We start from the raw sequence: 15,138 nt of genomic DNA on the forward strand, positions 1-15,138 counted from the left end.
TTGCAAATTTCTTTGATAATACACCTGATCGTCAGCGATGTGTATCCGTTCACGAGGATTGACCTTGTACACTACCCACCAGTCTTTTAGATCCCTGCATGGGTACGACATATAATACACCTGATCGACTTGGTGAGCAAGCACAAATTCGTTGCACGCACGTGTTCTGTTCTCATGTCGTACTTCTACCATGCCGAATTGATTTTCTCGAGTGCCGTGATAGGGATCAAACCAATCACATTGGAAGAACACTACTTGAAGATTGTTCGGTCCCGTGAAGTCGTAAACAAGTATGTCCTTAACAATTCCATAATAATTAATCCTCCTTTCTCGATCATCCTTTGTCGTACAAACAACTCCAGTATTTCTTGTGGCTACTAAAGGATGAGTAGATTCAAATTTTGTCGAACGAAACCGAAACCCATTGATATCACACCGACCATAGCTTCTAACAGTTACTATACCAAGCGACATCTGACATAAATCCTTGTGTATGTGGGGTATTCTGTCGCACTGTCAATTATATGACTCAATTAGATATTTGAAACATAGTAAGAAAATATCACGGAAAATTATAAATTCTTACATAATCCCGGAACCAATTAAGAAAATTTGGCTTCCCATCTCTACCATGTCGAAGCATGTTTTCATATTGCTTCGAAGAAAATTTACGCCTAGATGACCAAGTTTGCAATTCAAATTCCCTGTTTGTGAAGTAAACGGATGAGATATCGGCCACGATAACTAACAACATAAATTAAGTAAAAAATTAGTCTTACTTGGAATATGGAGCCATCTCATCAATATTAGCATACATGTAGAGCAAAGCAGACAAATTTTGCTCACGATCAGGGTCACATCTTGTAGCTCCAATGGTCTTTCCCTTGCACTCGAAAATTAAAAGATCACTGCATCGAACTTCTTCATCTACATGGTAACGCAACTTAGGTGCATTCACATTGTGTTCCTCTGCAAAGTATACACTTGTGAAGGATGATATCTCTTTGTACTTAAATTCTTCCGCAATGCATCCTTCAACTCTTCCTTTATTGCCAACCATTGCACTAAGCTTTTTTAACGCTCTTTCAATATGATACATCCACCTATACTGGACCGGATCAGCTATCTTAGCTTCAAATGGAAGGTGGACAAGCAGATGTTGCATTGGATTGAAAAAGCCTGGAGGAAAAACTTTCTCCAACTTGCATAAAAGTATTGGTATCTCTTTCTGCAACTTCTCCATCATCTCTTTCTTGATTTCTTTAGCACAAAGTTGCCGATAGAAGTAGCTTAACTCAGCCAAAACTTTCCACATATCATCATGTACAAATCCGCGAAACATAACAGGAAGAAGTCTCTCCATAATTATATGGTAATCATGACTCTTCAACCCATTTATTTTTCCGGTCTTCAAATTCACAGCCCTCCTAAAACCTGCCGCATAACCATCGGGGAACTTCAAATTCTTCAACCACTTCATTACCTCTTTTTTCTGTTTGGATTTCAGACAAAAAGCTGCCCGTGGCTCACCACCACTTTCAATCAACTCTAGGGACGGTCTATTACAAATCTGTGCCAAGTCCTTTCTGGCCTTTACATTGTCTTTCGTTCTATCAGTAAATTCCATGCACGTACTTATAGTGCTTTCAGCAACATTACGTTCCTGGTGCATCAAATCGATATTGTGCATTAGAATCAGCGATTTGACATAAGGAAGGTCCCATAATCCACATATATGAGTCCAGTTATGCTCAGTTCCAAAACAACATATCCATTTTCATCTGTATTCATCTTTAAATCTTTCAACATAGCTAGAATCTCTGTTCCACTCATACGCTTCGGTGGCCCCTTCGTGACAATAGTATCCTTCCTGAAAGCGTTCCTCTGAAATCTGAATGGATGATTCTTTGGCAAAAAGCGTCTGTGGCAATCAAAGTAACATATCTTACCACCGAACTCAAGGCGGAAACAGTCTGTATCTTTACCACAGATCGGACAGGTTAAAAGTCCATGACAGCTCCACCCAGCAAATATACCGTATGCTGGGAAATCATGGATCGACCATAAAAATGCAGCTCGAAGGGTAAATCTTTGTTTCTTGTAACAGTCATATGCCTCAACACCTTGCCACAACTTATCTAGATCATCGATTAAAGGTTGCATCATCACATGAAGTCGTGTTCCAGGATGTTCCGGACCAGGAATTACAAGACACAAGAACATATAATCATATTTCATGCAAAGATGTGGTGGAAGGTTATACGGAATAGCAAATACCGGCCAACAAGAATATGATGATGCAGTCATATTGAAAGGTGAGAAACCATCTGTCGCCAAACCAAGCCGAACATTTCTCGCATCACTAGCAAAATTTGGATCAAAATCATCTAAAGCTTTCCATGCATCAGTATCAGACGGGTGCACCATCAACTCTGGGTTTGCACGCACCCTCTCTTTGTGCCATCTCATATGCTTAGCAGTATTCTTTGATAAAAATAACCGCTTCAACCGACGCATAAGAGGCATGTAGCGAAGTTGCTTTTGTGCTATCTCTGTAGTCACCTTTTCACTATCTTCATTTACAACCTCCACGAACCTCGATTCTTGACACTTTCGACACTGCTTCAAATCTATATCATTTTTCCAAAAAAGCATACAGTTATTTGGACAAACATCAATCTTTTTGTAGTCCATACCAAGCCCGGACAACAATTTCCTTGACTGGTAGACATCTTTAGGCATCTTGTGATTTGCCGGAAGTATATCACCAATCAAATTCAAGATCATATTGTAACAATTGTGAGATAATGTGAATTTGGACTTAATAGCCATGAGTCGAGTCACGAAAGCAAGGACAGTCACTTTTGTGTGCTCGTGCAACGGCTCTTCTGAAGCTTTAAGGAGCTCGAAAAATTTTTTAGCCTCCGACGTAGGTGCATCCTCAGTCTCGGATGGGACCTCCATATCTTCCCCTAAATCACGAAGCATCTCATCCATTCTATCATACTCTCCATTATCATTACTTAGAACTTGTGGTGATGTCGCCACTTCTAATGGTATTGGGACTTCTGGTGCATTCTGAGGAGGTAAAGCTTCACCGTGATACACCCACACCTCATAGTTAGGCATGAAACCATATTTTATCAGATGTGAGGATAAAACTTTCCTAGTCTGACAATGGCAAATACGACAACGGCTACATGGGTATCTCACATCATTTCCATTCTTTGACATAGCAAAAGCACGCTTAACAAATTCTTCCGTATTAGCTATCCATTTATCAGACAAATTAGGCCAACCTTCGTACATCCATCGTCGATCCTCATCCATACTTTAAGTTAAACAATTGCAAAGCTAGAATACAGTTATCTTGATTAACTATTTAATCTGATAAATTTAAGTATGACCCGGTGGCTTAATTAGACATATCATTTTTAAAAACATTACTTCTAAATTAGATATATTTTATTTAACATCCGACGGTGCTGCACTAACCTGGGCGGCGGGGGGTCGGACGGCGGCGCGGCCGGGCAGCGGGGGGCCGGGCGGTGGCAGGGCCGGGCGGCACGGCGCTTACTCTGCTGCTTTCGATTTGTGAGCCAGGTATATTCTATTTGTATAAGAAAAAAGGAACCAACACAAAAAAAATATTCCAACCTCAGCTCGGGGTCTGTCTGGCGGGGGTCGGGCGGCGGCGGGGCCTGGCGGCGCAGCGGGGGGCAGGGGCGGCGCAGCGGGAGGCCGGGGCCGGGGCCGGGCGGCGGGGCGGGGGCCGGGGCGGCGCAACGGGAGGCCGGGGCGGCGGTGGGGACGGTGCGGCGGCGGCGCAGCGGGGGGCCGGGGCGGCGGCTGCACGGCGCAACGGGAGGCCGGGGCCGGGCGGTGGCGGGGCGGGGGGCCGGGGGGCGGCGGCGCGGCGCAGCGGGAGGCCAGGGACGGGCGGCGGGGCGGGGGCCCGGGCGCGCGGGGCGGGGGGCCGGGGCGGCGCAGCAGAGCGGGAAATCGATGTGGAGGTGAAAGCCGGCCACGCGAGACGGGGAAAAGAAGAAAACGCGAGCAGTAACGACGTCCACTTAACTTCCAATGGCTTTGTCTTTGGCCGTCGGAAGTTACTTAACTTCCGATGGCTTTGTCTTTGGCCGTCGGAAGTTAAGTAACTTCCGACGGCCGTCTCCTCGGCCGTCGGAAGTTTGTTTTCTTCCGACAGGGCCGTCGGAAGTTTACTTTAGCCATCGGAAGTTTGCTGTTTTCCTGTAGTGCTCCCCCACCAGCGCTAGGGGCCCCGACGAAATCAACATGAATCCCAGCGCCTCGGTCACCGGCGTGATGCTCCACGGGAACTCTGACTTCTCACCTCCGCCCCGGCGGGCCGGCACGGGCCCGGTGGTGAGGGAGGGGCCGTTAGGGATGAAGCCCTGGTAGTCGAACTGCCATGGTCTCCTTGCATCTAATTCCGCGATCCAGTGCGAGACGAAGGCGTGCAGCCGCCGCCATGGTCACCCGATCTTGCGAGCTTCAAACGCACGGCTAGTGACGGCCCGGCTTGGATCTTGTTGAATCGTGCGCGCCTCGTCAGGTCCTTGGCTCCATCCTGCTCGAATTAGGGGAGTGGAGAGCTGGATTTAGGGACTGCGAGCGATGGGGTGTTTGAGCTTCCGGCTGGGGTGGCAGATGGGTGGCCGGCGGCAGCAGCAACGGCCGGCGGACGGGCCGGAGCAGGAGCTGATGCAACCGAGCGGCTTATTTATAAAATTAGGATGCCGCCAGGGGGTTATTTGATAAAACCGGGGTGTATATGCAAATATTCGGATCGCAACTATCAATCGCGATCCGAATTAGGGGTGTATCTAAAAATATGTAGGGGTGTATATATAAATAATCGGATCGCGATTATGGATTCGCGATCCAAACGAGGGGGCATTTTGAAAATATTGGTGCCGAAGACATGGTGCTCCCGGCGAGGTCCCGATGCCGCCGGCGACCTCCGCTAGCTCCGATCAAACGGTGATGCTGTTAGGGATGCCGCAGAGCATCGGCTCAGGCTGTGCCGTCGGCTTGAGCAGCATGTAGGGCACCTCCACCGTCCCCGTCCGGTTCTTCAGCTTGGGGTCAGCGTTCCGCCTCTCGATGTTCTCGGCGACCTCCTTCAGCCTTGCCTGGAACTCCGCCAGCGACTTGGCGGCGCTCTGCTCTGCTCGTTCGTCCACAGCTCCGTGTCCGGCCGCTGCCCAGATACACCTCCCCCGCCAGCGCTAGGGGCCCCGAGGAAATCGACATGAACCCCCAGCGCCTCGGTCACCGGCGTGATGCTCCCTAGGAACTCCGACTCCGTCACCTTAGCCCCGGAGGCAGGCACGGGCCCGGTGGTGAGGGAGGGGCCGTTGGGGATGAAGCCCTGGTGGTCGTACTGCCCGAAACTGACGGCCGCGTGGTACGCCGACCCCAACCAGATGATGGTGGCGCAGGCCTCCACGAGATCGGCGACGGAGTCCATCGCCGGCCACCACGGCGCGTTGCGCAGGTCGCCGTGCCCGACGCTCCTGACCTCGCTCCACCACCCTTGCAGCTCCTTGTCCCTCGCCACGGCGCCGTCGCCGGCGTAGTAGACGGCGCAGTAGTCCGCGACCCATTTCTTGATCGCCGCCCACATCTCGAGCCCGTCCACCGCGTACGGGTAGTCCTTTATCAGCAGCTCCAGCTCCTCCGGGTTCTTCGGGTCGCCTCTCGCCAAACCTCTGCAGAAGCACCAACCACAGTTCAGAATAACCATGAGTGACAGGGTGTTAATTACTATGCCACGAGGCATGATCGAGTTACCATTCATACAGAGTACCTCTTGATGAGATCGTTGGGGAGAGCAAGCTCTGTGAAGTTCCAGGCCTTGTGTGCCATTGAGGACATCTCCATGTTGTGCTTACTGGGGAAGTAGGTGAACTCGTGTATGCCGCGGAAGATGCTGCCGTTCTTTCTCTGGTCGCCAGAACCGACGATGATATGGCGTGCGACGGTGTTGATGTGGATCGGGTTCAGGACGCTCAGCTGCCGGTTCGTCGCGATCACGAATTCACGATCGGCTCCATGGACGCGTGCGTGTTGAGCCTACAACACATGGATATTGTTGCATACTTGCATTGGCATCATCTCAAATCGCGTAGGTAATCGCACTGAAGCGTACCAGAGAGTGACGAAGTTGTTCTTGAAGGTGTCGTGGGCGGCGGCGTGGGCCTTGGCGAGCTCCCGCGCCTAGAACCTGCCGGCCGTGGTGTCTCCGCTGTCCGGCGGGGTGTACACCGTGCTGACCGCGCCGACGCTCGTGCCCCGGGTGCGGCGAGCTGAGCTCGATCGCGAGCGGTTTCAGCGTCGAGCCCTCACGTTCCAAGAACAGGAGCGTTCTGGCGGCGTACGCCTTCCGCCGCGAGATCTCGGCCTTCTCCTCCTCGCCTGGGAGCTCGTTGATGCGCTTCAGGTACGGCATCACCCCGTCGTGATGGTCCACGATGAACAGCCTCCCCTCCTCCACAGCCTGCAAATTCAGCCGCGCGCGCGTCCGCACCCTCTATCTTCAGAAGAAAAGAGATTGAAAGCTCTGGAACTTCCCCCTTTTGAGCATTTGCCTAGAACGCACCTGCACGGTCATGCCACCCAGATTCTTCTCAACGTGATCTCTGGTCATCTTGCTGTCCTGATCGCCGAATACATTGTGGTCAAGCTTGCTGGTCAGTGGAAAGCTGGTGACGCGCTTGATGCACAGCGGGTTCGCCCCGGCGATCATCTGCTGGGCGAATTCTTCGTCTCTCCGCCAATTCGTTGGGTTCACTGCACAAAAATCGGAAGCATGTTTCAGTGAGCACATACACAGCTGATACGACGCTATTGATCGCAGCACCTGAGATGACCCGGGAGGCGACGGGGAGCAGCGCGCTGCTGTTGATGATCCCCTTGACCTCCGGGACCAGCCGAGGTCGTCGAGGCCGAAGAGGCGGTAGACGTCGGCGAGCGAGCTGAAGTGCCCACCCAATGGCGGAAGCGTCAGCGTCGGCACGCTGCCGTAGCCGACGCGCTCGTCGCATGGGACGTAAATCTCCTCTTCCAGTGGCGCCCTGCTCTCCGACCGAGGATATGATGCGGTTTCTTCACGGGTCAATCTAGAGTCACACTAGTGGATTGCGCGCGCGTAGATCGGAGGTGTTTATTGGTTTAATTATTAATTTGTAATATACGATGGTAAAAAAAGTGTAATGGATCTCAATTTAGATGAAGTCGAATATTCATGTGATGGACCATGTAATCTGTAATGGGCTGCATTCCATATTAAATGGCCCAAAAAAGAGTATACATTTGGGGGCTCTGTTTCATGAGATGTGCTATGTAAATTGTAATGGGCTGCAGTCTATACGTAATGGGTAAAAAAAAAGTACATTTGGGAGCTTTGTAACATTCGAGAGGTAAAATATAGTTTAGATTTAGTAGACTGCTATATCAGCTTAATAATAGGTATTCCTCAGTACATTGATTATTTGGAAGCAAATATATGATGCTCGAAATGGGATTAGTGCACGATAATATTAGCTTAGTACACAGAGTGTAGATAGTGCTAGAGTTCTTCAAAGTACAATGACAGCTAATACTTGCAGAATGATTCAGCTATTGTTACTGCTAATCATCACTAAGAGGGATGTGCATCTATACCGCTTTTCTACCAAAGTGGTTTCCCACTGCGGCACTGCATATTCTAACTTGGATAAAATAAACTACAATGCATTGTTGCTGGTTGTAACTTGATACTGTAGGAAAAATTTTGGGTATGGCCGTGTTTAGTTCGTAAAAAGTTGGGTGAAAAGTTCTTGTAGCACGTTTCGTTTTTGCTCGACAAATAATGTTCAATCATAAACTAATTAGGTTTAAAAAATTTATCTCGTACTGATCAGTTAGTCTGTGTAATTAGTTATTTTTGCAACTACATTTAATGCTTCATGCGTCGAAAGATTTGATGTGATGGGTACTGTAGGGAAAATTTTGGAACTAAACGGGGCCTATAATGTCCAATCATGAATTAATTAGGTTTAAAAAATTTGTCTCGTGATCAGTTAGTCTTTGTAATTAGTTATTTTTGCAACTACATTTAATGCTTCATGCATGTGTCGAAAGATTCGATGTGACGGGTACTGTAGGGAAAATTTTGGGAACTAAACGGGGCCTATTTTTACCGTCCGATAAACATCGAATCGGCAGTAAAATTGACGCGGGTTCACACGGGCCTTGTTTGGTTTGGGAAGAATTGTAGAGCTAGTGAATAGTAACAAACTTTGACCACTAATTATGATGTCAAACAAAGTCAGTTTACAAAACCAACTTCAGAACCCCGCGCTAGTGACCCTGAAGAATCTAATGAGCCTTTCGCGATTAGAGAATGGTTACGGTAGCATCACTATAGCTAATTATCAATTAATTACCGTCATTAAATTCGTCGCGAAAAGTTACACCCATCCCTAAAAAATTTTTGCAAATAGACTTTATTTAGTGATTCATGCATGCGAGATTTTTTTTTTCCGGGATGTGTGCGTGCTAGAATTCTAGCATTGCCAAACAAGGCTAGGAGCTGCTAGGAAGAGGAGCTCGCTGCAGGGTCTGGTGATTTGAAAGTTCAGTGGAGTGAAGCTCGAGGCGGGCTGTTCACTTTACGACTCCACGCCACCACTTCAAGCATGGTGTCAACGCGGAGAAAAGTTGGTGGGCATTTATTACCTCGGTGTGATCTTTACCGTCCGATATACATCGAATGGGCAGTAAATTTTTTGCTGACGTGGACACGCTGAGCATCCACGGAGCCGCGGGGGTCTCATATATAGAAATGTGCAATGTAGGTGGGGTGGTAAGAAAAATATACACGAGGCAGGAGGTCTTGAGCTTGATTCCTGCGGACCTGAAGGGTTGGTTGGCAAATTAGGACTAAAGGGGGTTTCCCAACTGAGATTAATAAGCATTTCTATAGTGAACTAGTTGAACATTTTTATAGCTAGTCGATTAGCCGTAGTTTGTGTACCGGGGACAATGGCGCTGACAAGCTGGATGGACAGCCTAAGCCGGCTGCTGGCGGCGTCAGCGAAGTTCTGCAGCTGGAGCTTGCCTCTAACCTGCACGCCAGTCCTCAACGCCGAGGCTCCCAGCGCCGAGTCGGCAATGGCGCCCGGCTTCCCCGACACGCCCTGGCCTAGGGAGGCGCTGGCTGACCGTAGCCGTTTCCCGAGCCGCGAAAGGGCAGCCGCCAGCACGAGGACCGGCCGCGCCCATGAAGGACAACGGGGCGCCGCGGCGGCACAAGCCGATCTGCTGGCCGTGATGGAGCTTGCTTCTGCTGTTAGAAATTTAGGCAATTTCAGTATCAATTTTATCTAGAAAAAGATAACCAACAAGTTTGTAACATCAGATATGTGCAAGTGTGATCTTAGCATGATGAATATACAGATGATACTACTTATCATAAATTTGATCCAGCACATATGAGAAACATACCCAGGCGGCAGAGCCGGATGCACTAGTGGACATGTGCCTATTGATGTAGTCGTCCCGCTCGATGCAGTGTAGAAAGGAAGAAGTGCCGATCACTGGAAACTCCAGGAAGAAGACGATCACCGCACCACCAGGAAGAAGAAGACGATGCGAGTAGTCGTGCCGCCAGCGGACACTCCCCAAAAATGTGATTGTCGGCCTTTACCCGAGCAGGTAAACTCAAGGACAGTAGCGTTTCGGAGGCCTACTCTTCCAGTACTTGTGCGTACAAGCACTGGAACGGAGACATAGAGGAGCAGCAATAGCAGTGGAAAGATATGTTGTTTGTTCGCGTGAAAGAAGAGAGGAAGGCCGTATATGTAGGCACTAGGAGATCTTTGGGTGTCCAGGTTCATTGCAGCTATCAACTAGCATTAGTTACCAGTAACCCACTGCCATGATAGCCTTAAGTTACTGGTCATTGGTGGTCAGTTACCGGTTACAATTGCCATCAAGTAGCGTCATTTACTTGTCATCAATCAGAGTTCAAAACTACAAAACACGCCCAAACCCAGCACACCACGTCGTGCTCAGCTCGGCACGCCACGCCACGCCACGCCTCGGCGAGGCGAGGCAAGTGAGCGCGCGCACGTGGCACCCTGCTATCCCTTTTTGTCCTTCTTACCGATGTGAAAAGACTCCACCTTATAAGTTGGCTAGGGACCCTCACTACTTCGAAGGTGGATTAACCACTAGTGTAACTACCACCATTTTCTATGGGCCTTGAAATTATATGATTAATTGATTTAGTAGGCTCTTGGCCTAATTAATCCAACAATCCCAACTAAATTCCAAGGCATAGATTTGAAATTCTCATTTTCACTGTTATTTTGATATACCGATATTTCTATGGAGATCTGTTTATGATTGAACATCCACCTATAATATAAGTTACGCTTGTACACAACTGAACAATAGACTATGGCTTGAATTGACAGTTTTGTGCGAACAGGTTTCACTTAAGCCCTTGACCGATACAAGGCTGCGAATGCATCCCCTCTTTTTGGAGTATATAAATCGTACTCCTGTGCCTTTCATGAGTCTCTAGAGATTACCCGATCTCATAGACTGTGACTAGCAGTCGTATGTTCCTTCTAGATGTTCCGTTGGACAACATCCCTGCTTAAACAAGCCACTCGGATCACATTAAGAAATTAATCATCCTGCCACATAACTTAGGAGAAACGTGCATCTCAAACGATCTGGACCTTACCATAAGGGGTCTCTCTATCATTCAACCACTAGTTTGTTACACCATTCTATTTCACGGAATCTCCGATCACATAGAACATGTTACCACTATGGAATAATTTCTCAGGTGGGTCTCCAGCCCAATTCCCTCGATGCACATTCTATCACATTACGTGATGGATCCTTTGTAAATTGATCTGCCAGATTCTTAGATGTATGGACTTAATCCAATGCTATTACTCCGGAGTTTCTCAGTTTTCTAACAGATTTTAACCTCCTTTTCACATGCCTAGTAGACTTCATGTTATCCTTAGAACTGTTCACCTTGATTATCACCGTCTGATTATTACGGTCCATAGAAATAGCTGGTATTAGTTTCTCAACTACCGGTAAATTCATAAGGAGTTCACGAAGCCACTTAGCCTCAACTGTGGCGGTATCTAATGCTGTAAGTTTTTCTTCCATTGTTGACCTCGTTAAGATGGTTTGCTTGAGCGCCACCTCCAAGTGAGAACACATATCCGCGTAAATCTTATCAGCATCAAATATCCAGTTTGCATCACAGTAACCCTCCGGTACCCTCGGGTACCCGGTACAGTGAATGTCATAGCTCATAGTCCCTTTCAGATAGTGCAACACCCTTCCAAGAGTATGCTAGTGATCATCTCCCGAATTTAACACGAATCGGCTAAGTTTGCTCACTGGAAATGAGATGTTCGGCCTCATTGCGCTAGCCAAATACATAAGAGAGCCAACAATTTTTGAATATCTCAATTGATCTCGTGCTATTTTCCAATTTTTTTCTCAATAGCACGCTCGGATTATAAGGAGTTGGAGCAGATGTGCAATCACTATATCCAAAGCGATTCAGCATCTTTTCTATGTAGCGGGATTGCATAAGAGTAACCCCACCATTTCCTTCCCTTAATAGCTTTATGTTAAGAATAACATCACCCTCTCCCATATCTTTGATTTCAAATTTACTAGACAAAAAGTCTTTCACTTCCTTGATCACATTAATATAATTTACAAAGATTAGTATATCATCCACATATAAACACAAGATCACACCTTCTTCCCCACCATACCGATAATAAACATATTTATCAGTTTCATTCACAACAAAGTCAGCTGATGTCAAAGTATTATCGAGCTTCTCATTCCACTGTTTAGGTGCTTGCTTCAGGTTGTACAAAGATTTCAATAACTTACGTATTTTTCCCTCTTGAACATTTGCTACAAAACCATCTGGCTGATCCATATCGATCTCTTCCTCAAGCTCTCCATTCAAGAAAGCTGTCTTAACATCCATCTGATGAACGAGAAGGCCATGTAAGACAGCCAAGGAAAGTAACACTCGTATGGTCGTCAAACGGGCAACTGGTGAATGTCAAAATAATCTTCGCCTTCTTTCTGGGTATAACCCTTGGCCACAAGTCTTGCCTTGTAATTTTTAATAGTACCATCAGGCCTATGCTTTTACTTGAACACCCATTTACGTCCCACAGGTTTGCACCTGAAAGGACGATCAACAATCTCCCAAGTTTCATTAGACATAATCGAATCCATCTCACTTCGCACCGCTTCCTTCCAATAGTCAGCGTTATGAGAGGAGTATGCCTTTTCAATAGTTCTTGGAGTATCATTCACAAGGTATATAATGAAATCATCACCAAAAGACTTTTGTCTCTCGCTCCTTTTAGGAGCTTCATTACCATCCTCCTCTAGATATTCCGTATGGGTTTCAGTTTCGGCGTGTTTGACCTGTTCAAGTGTCTCAGGAAATAAAATAGATTCATGACTAGAAGTTCTAGGTGTATTTTTCATAAGAAACTCTATCTTAAAAATATAGCATCTTTGAACTCCATAATTATCCCAACATGCATGTCAAGTACTCCAGATTTTATTATCAAGAACCTATACCCAACATTATGAATAGCATAGTCTAGAAAGATGCAATCAACTGTTTTCGATCCGAGTTTGCGTTTCTTAGCAATTAGCACGTTCACTTTTGCTAAACAACCCCAAGCACGCAAATATGAGAGTATCGATCTTCTATTTTCCCATTCATCGAATGGTGTTTTCTTTTTATTTTTCATAGGAACTCTGTTAAGAGTATGGCAGGCTATCAAAATGGTCTCACCCCACCATTCCCAGAAAAGTCTCGCCGTATCTAACATAGCGTTGACCATCTAGTTAGAGAGCGGTTCTTCCTTGCAGCCACTCCATTTGACTGAGAAGAATAAGGTGGTGTTCTCTCGCGAACAATGCCATATTCCTCACAAAATAAATTGAACTCATTTGAGAAATACTCTCCACCTTGATCCGATCTAACATATTTTATCTTTCTCTCAAGTTGATTTTCAACCTCGGCTTTATAGATCTTAAAATAATGTAACGCCTCATCTTTTGATTTTAACAAGTACACCTAGTAAAATCCAGTGCAGTCATCTATGAACGTCATAAAATATCTTTTGCCACCTTTAGTCAATTCACCATTCATTTCACACAAATCAGAATGGATTTGTTCTAATGGTGCTAAGTCCCTCGCTGCAGCAGCCTTATGAGGCTTGCGAGGTTGCTTCGATTGCACACACACACATGACATTTAGAACCTTTGACCAAATCAAATTTCAGGATTAAATTCATACCAGCTAAGCAAGTCATACAACCAAAATTTATATGACATAAACATGAATGCCAAATATTTATCTCAATGTCATGGCTCACAAGGTTAACATAATTAAAACAAGCATCCGATAAAGACAAGCGGAACAACCTTCGCTCTTATTGCCTTTACCAATAAAATTTTCATTCTTATACATAATACATTTATTTGACTCAAACATAAGTTTATAGCCATCTCAACACAGCAAAGAACCACTAATTAAAATTTTTCTTATTAAGGGTTTATGCTACACGTTCTTCAGCTGCACAGTCTTTTCCGAAATAAATTTCAGATCGACCGTACCAACACCACAAACAGTGGCACATGTCCATTTCTCATCAACAAAAAGGAAGTCCTCCCGACCTGATAAGAAGAAAATAAAGAAATATCAGCACACACATGAATATTAGCACCAGCATCAATCCACCAATCAAGAGTATGACAAACTGAAAGAACTGTAGGCAATAAATTACCATACTCCGATGTTCCCCTATCAAAATCAATCATGTTTGCAGATTTCTTGTGCCTATACATGCTCTTCTCGCATTCTTAAGCGTAGTGTCCCTCGACACCACAAGTATAACACTTGCCCTTTCCTTTGTTCTGTTGGTTCTTCTTCTTCTTCTTAAAAGAAGTAGTGTTCTTTTGTTTGAGCTCCTGCTTGAATTTCTTCTTATGAGAATTTTGAGGACCTTTCTGTACCACATGAGCACTAAAATTTGTCTTAACAACTTTCTTGCCGCGGACATCTTTAGCTCTCGCCTTCTCTTCAACATCCAAAGAGCCAATCCTGATCGGCAATGCCAAACTATTATCTCTTATATTTCAAAGAAGTAGCAAAATCAGTCCAAGTTTGTGGCAGCTTGGCAATGTTGCAGCCCGCCACAAACTTCTCCAGCAGCTCACAACCAAAATTCTCGAGTTCTTTCACCAGTGTTTGTATATCATAAGCTTGTTCTACCATAGAACGGCCCTCAACCATTCTGTAGTTATGAAACTGCTCCACGACGTACAACTCGCTACCGGCATCAGAAGCTCCATATTTGGCCTCTAGAACATCACACATCTCTTTACTAGTGGACGTCGTCACATATGTATCCACTATGGAGTCTCCTAGCACGCCGATCATTTCCCCCTTAAATGTAGTATCCGTATCTTTGAACCGCTGCTGATCCTCAGCAGTACGCTGTCCAAGCGGTCCAGGTTCGACAACAAAATAGAAGTGCATAGCAGTCAACCATAAAATACACCTTTGATGCCACCTCTTGAATGAGCACCCTCAAAAATATTCGGTTTCAACAGTTGTGCAAAGCCGGAAACCAAAAATTGCCTATCACGTTTTTGGATTGTTAGAAATTTAGGCAATTTCAGTAGCAATTTAATCTAGAAAAAGATAACCAATAGGTTTGTGACATTAGGTATGTGTAAGTGTGATCTAAACGTGATGAATATACAATACAGATAATACTACTTATCATGAATTTGATTCAGCATATATGAGAAACATACCCAGCGGCAGAGCCGGATGCACTAGTCAACATAGTGCTTATTGATGTAGTCGTCCCGCTCGATGCGGTGTAGAAAAGAACACTCCCCAAATTGTTCATTCGCGTGAAAGAAGAGAGGAAGACCGTATATGTAGGCAACACTAGGAGCCCTTTGGAGAAGAAGAGGAGGAGGAGGAGGTAAGATAAGCGAGGGCTCGTGTGGCACCCTGCTATCCCTTCTTA

General features: G+C 46.1%; 1 pseudogene; it reads right to left on the minus strand.

Annotated features, from left to right (window-relative positions):
- Nucleotides 1-4,993: 4,993 nt before the first annotated feature.
- Nucleotides 4,994-14,537, minus strand: LOC112900896 (annotated as a pseudogene).
- Between the last annotated feature and the right edge of the window lie 601 nt (nt 14,538-15,138).

This window comes from Panicum hallii, chromosome 7 (assembly GCF_002211085.1).
Source record: "Panicum hallii strain FIL2 chromosome 7, PHallii_v3.1, whole genome shotgun sequence".
In the NCBI taxonomy this organism is placed as follows: domain Eukaryota; kingdom Viridiplantae; phylum Streptophyta; class Magnoliopsida; order Poales; family Poaceae; genus Panicum; species Panicum hallii.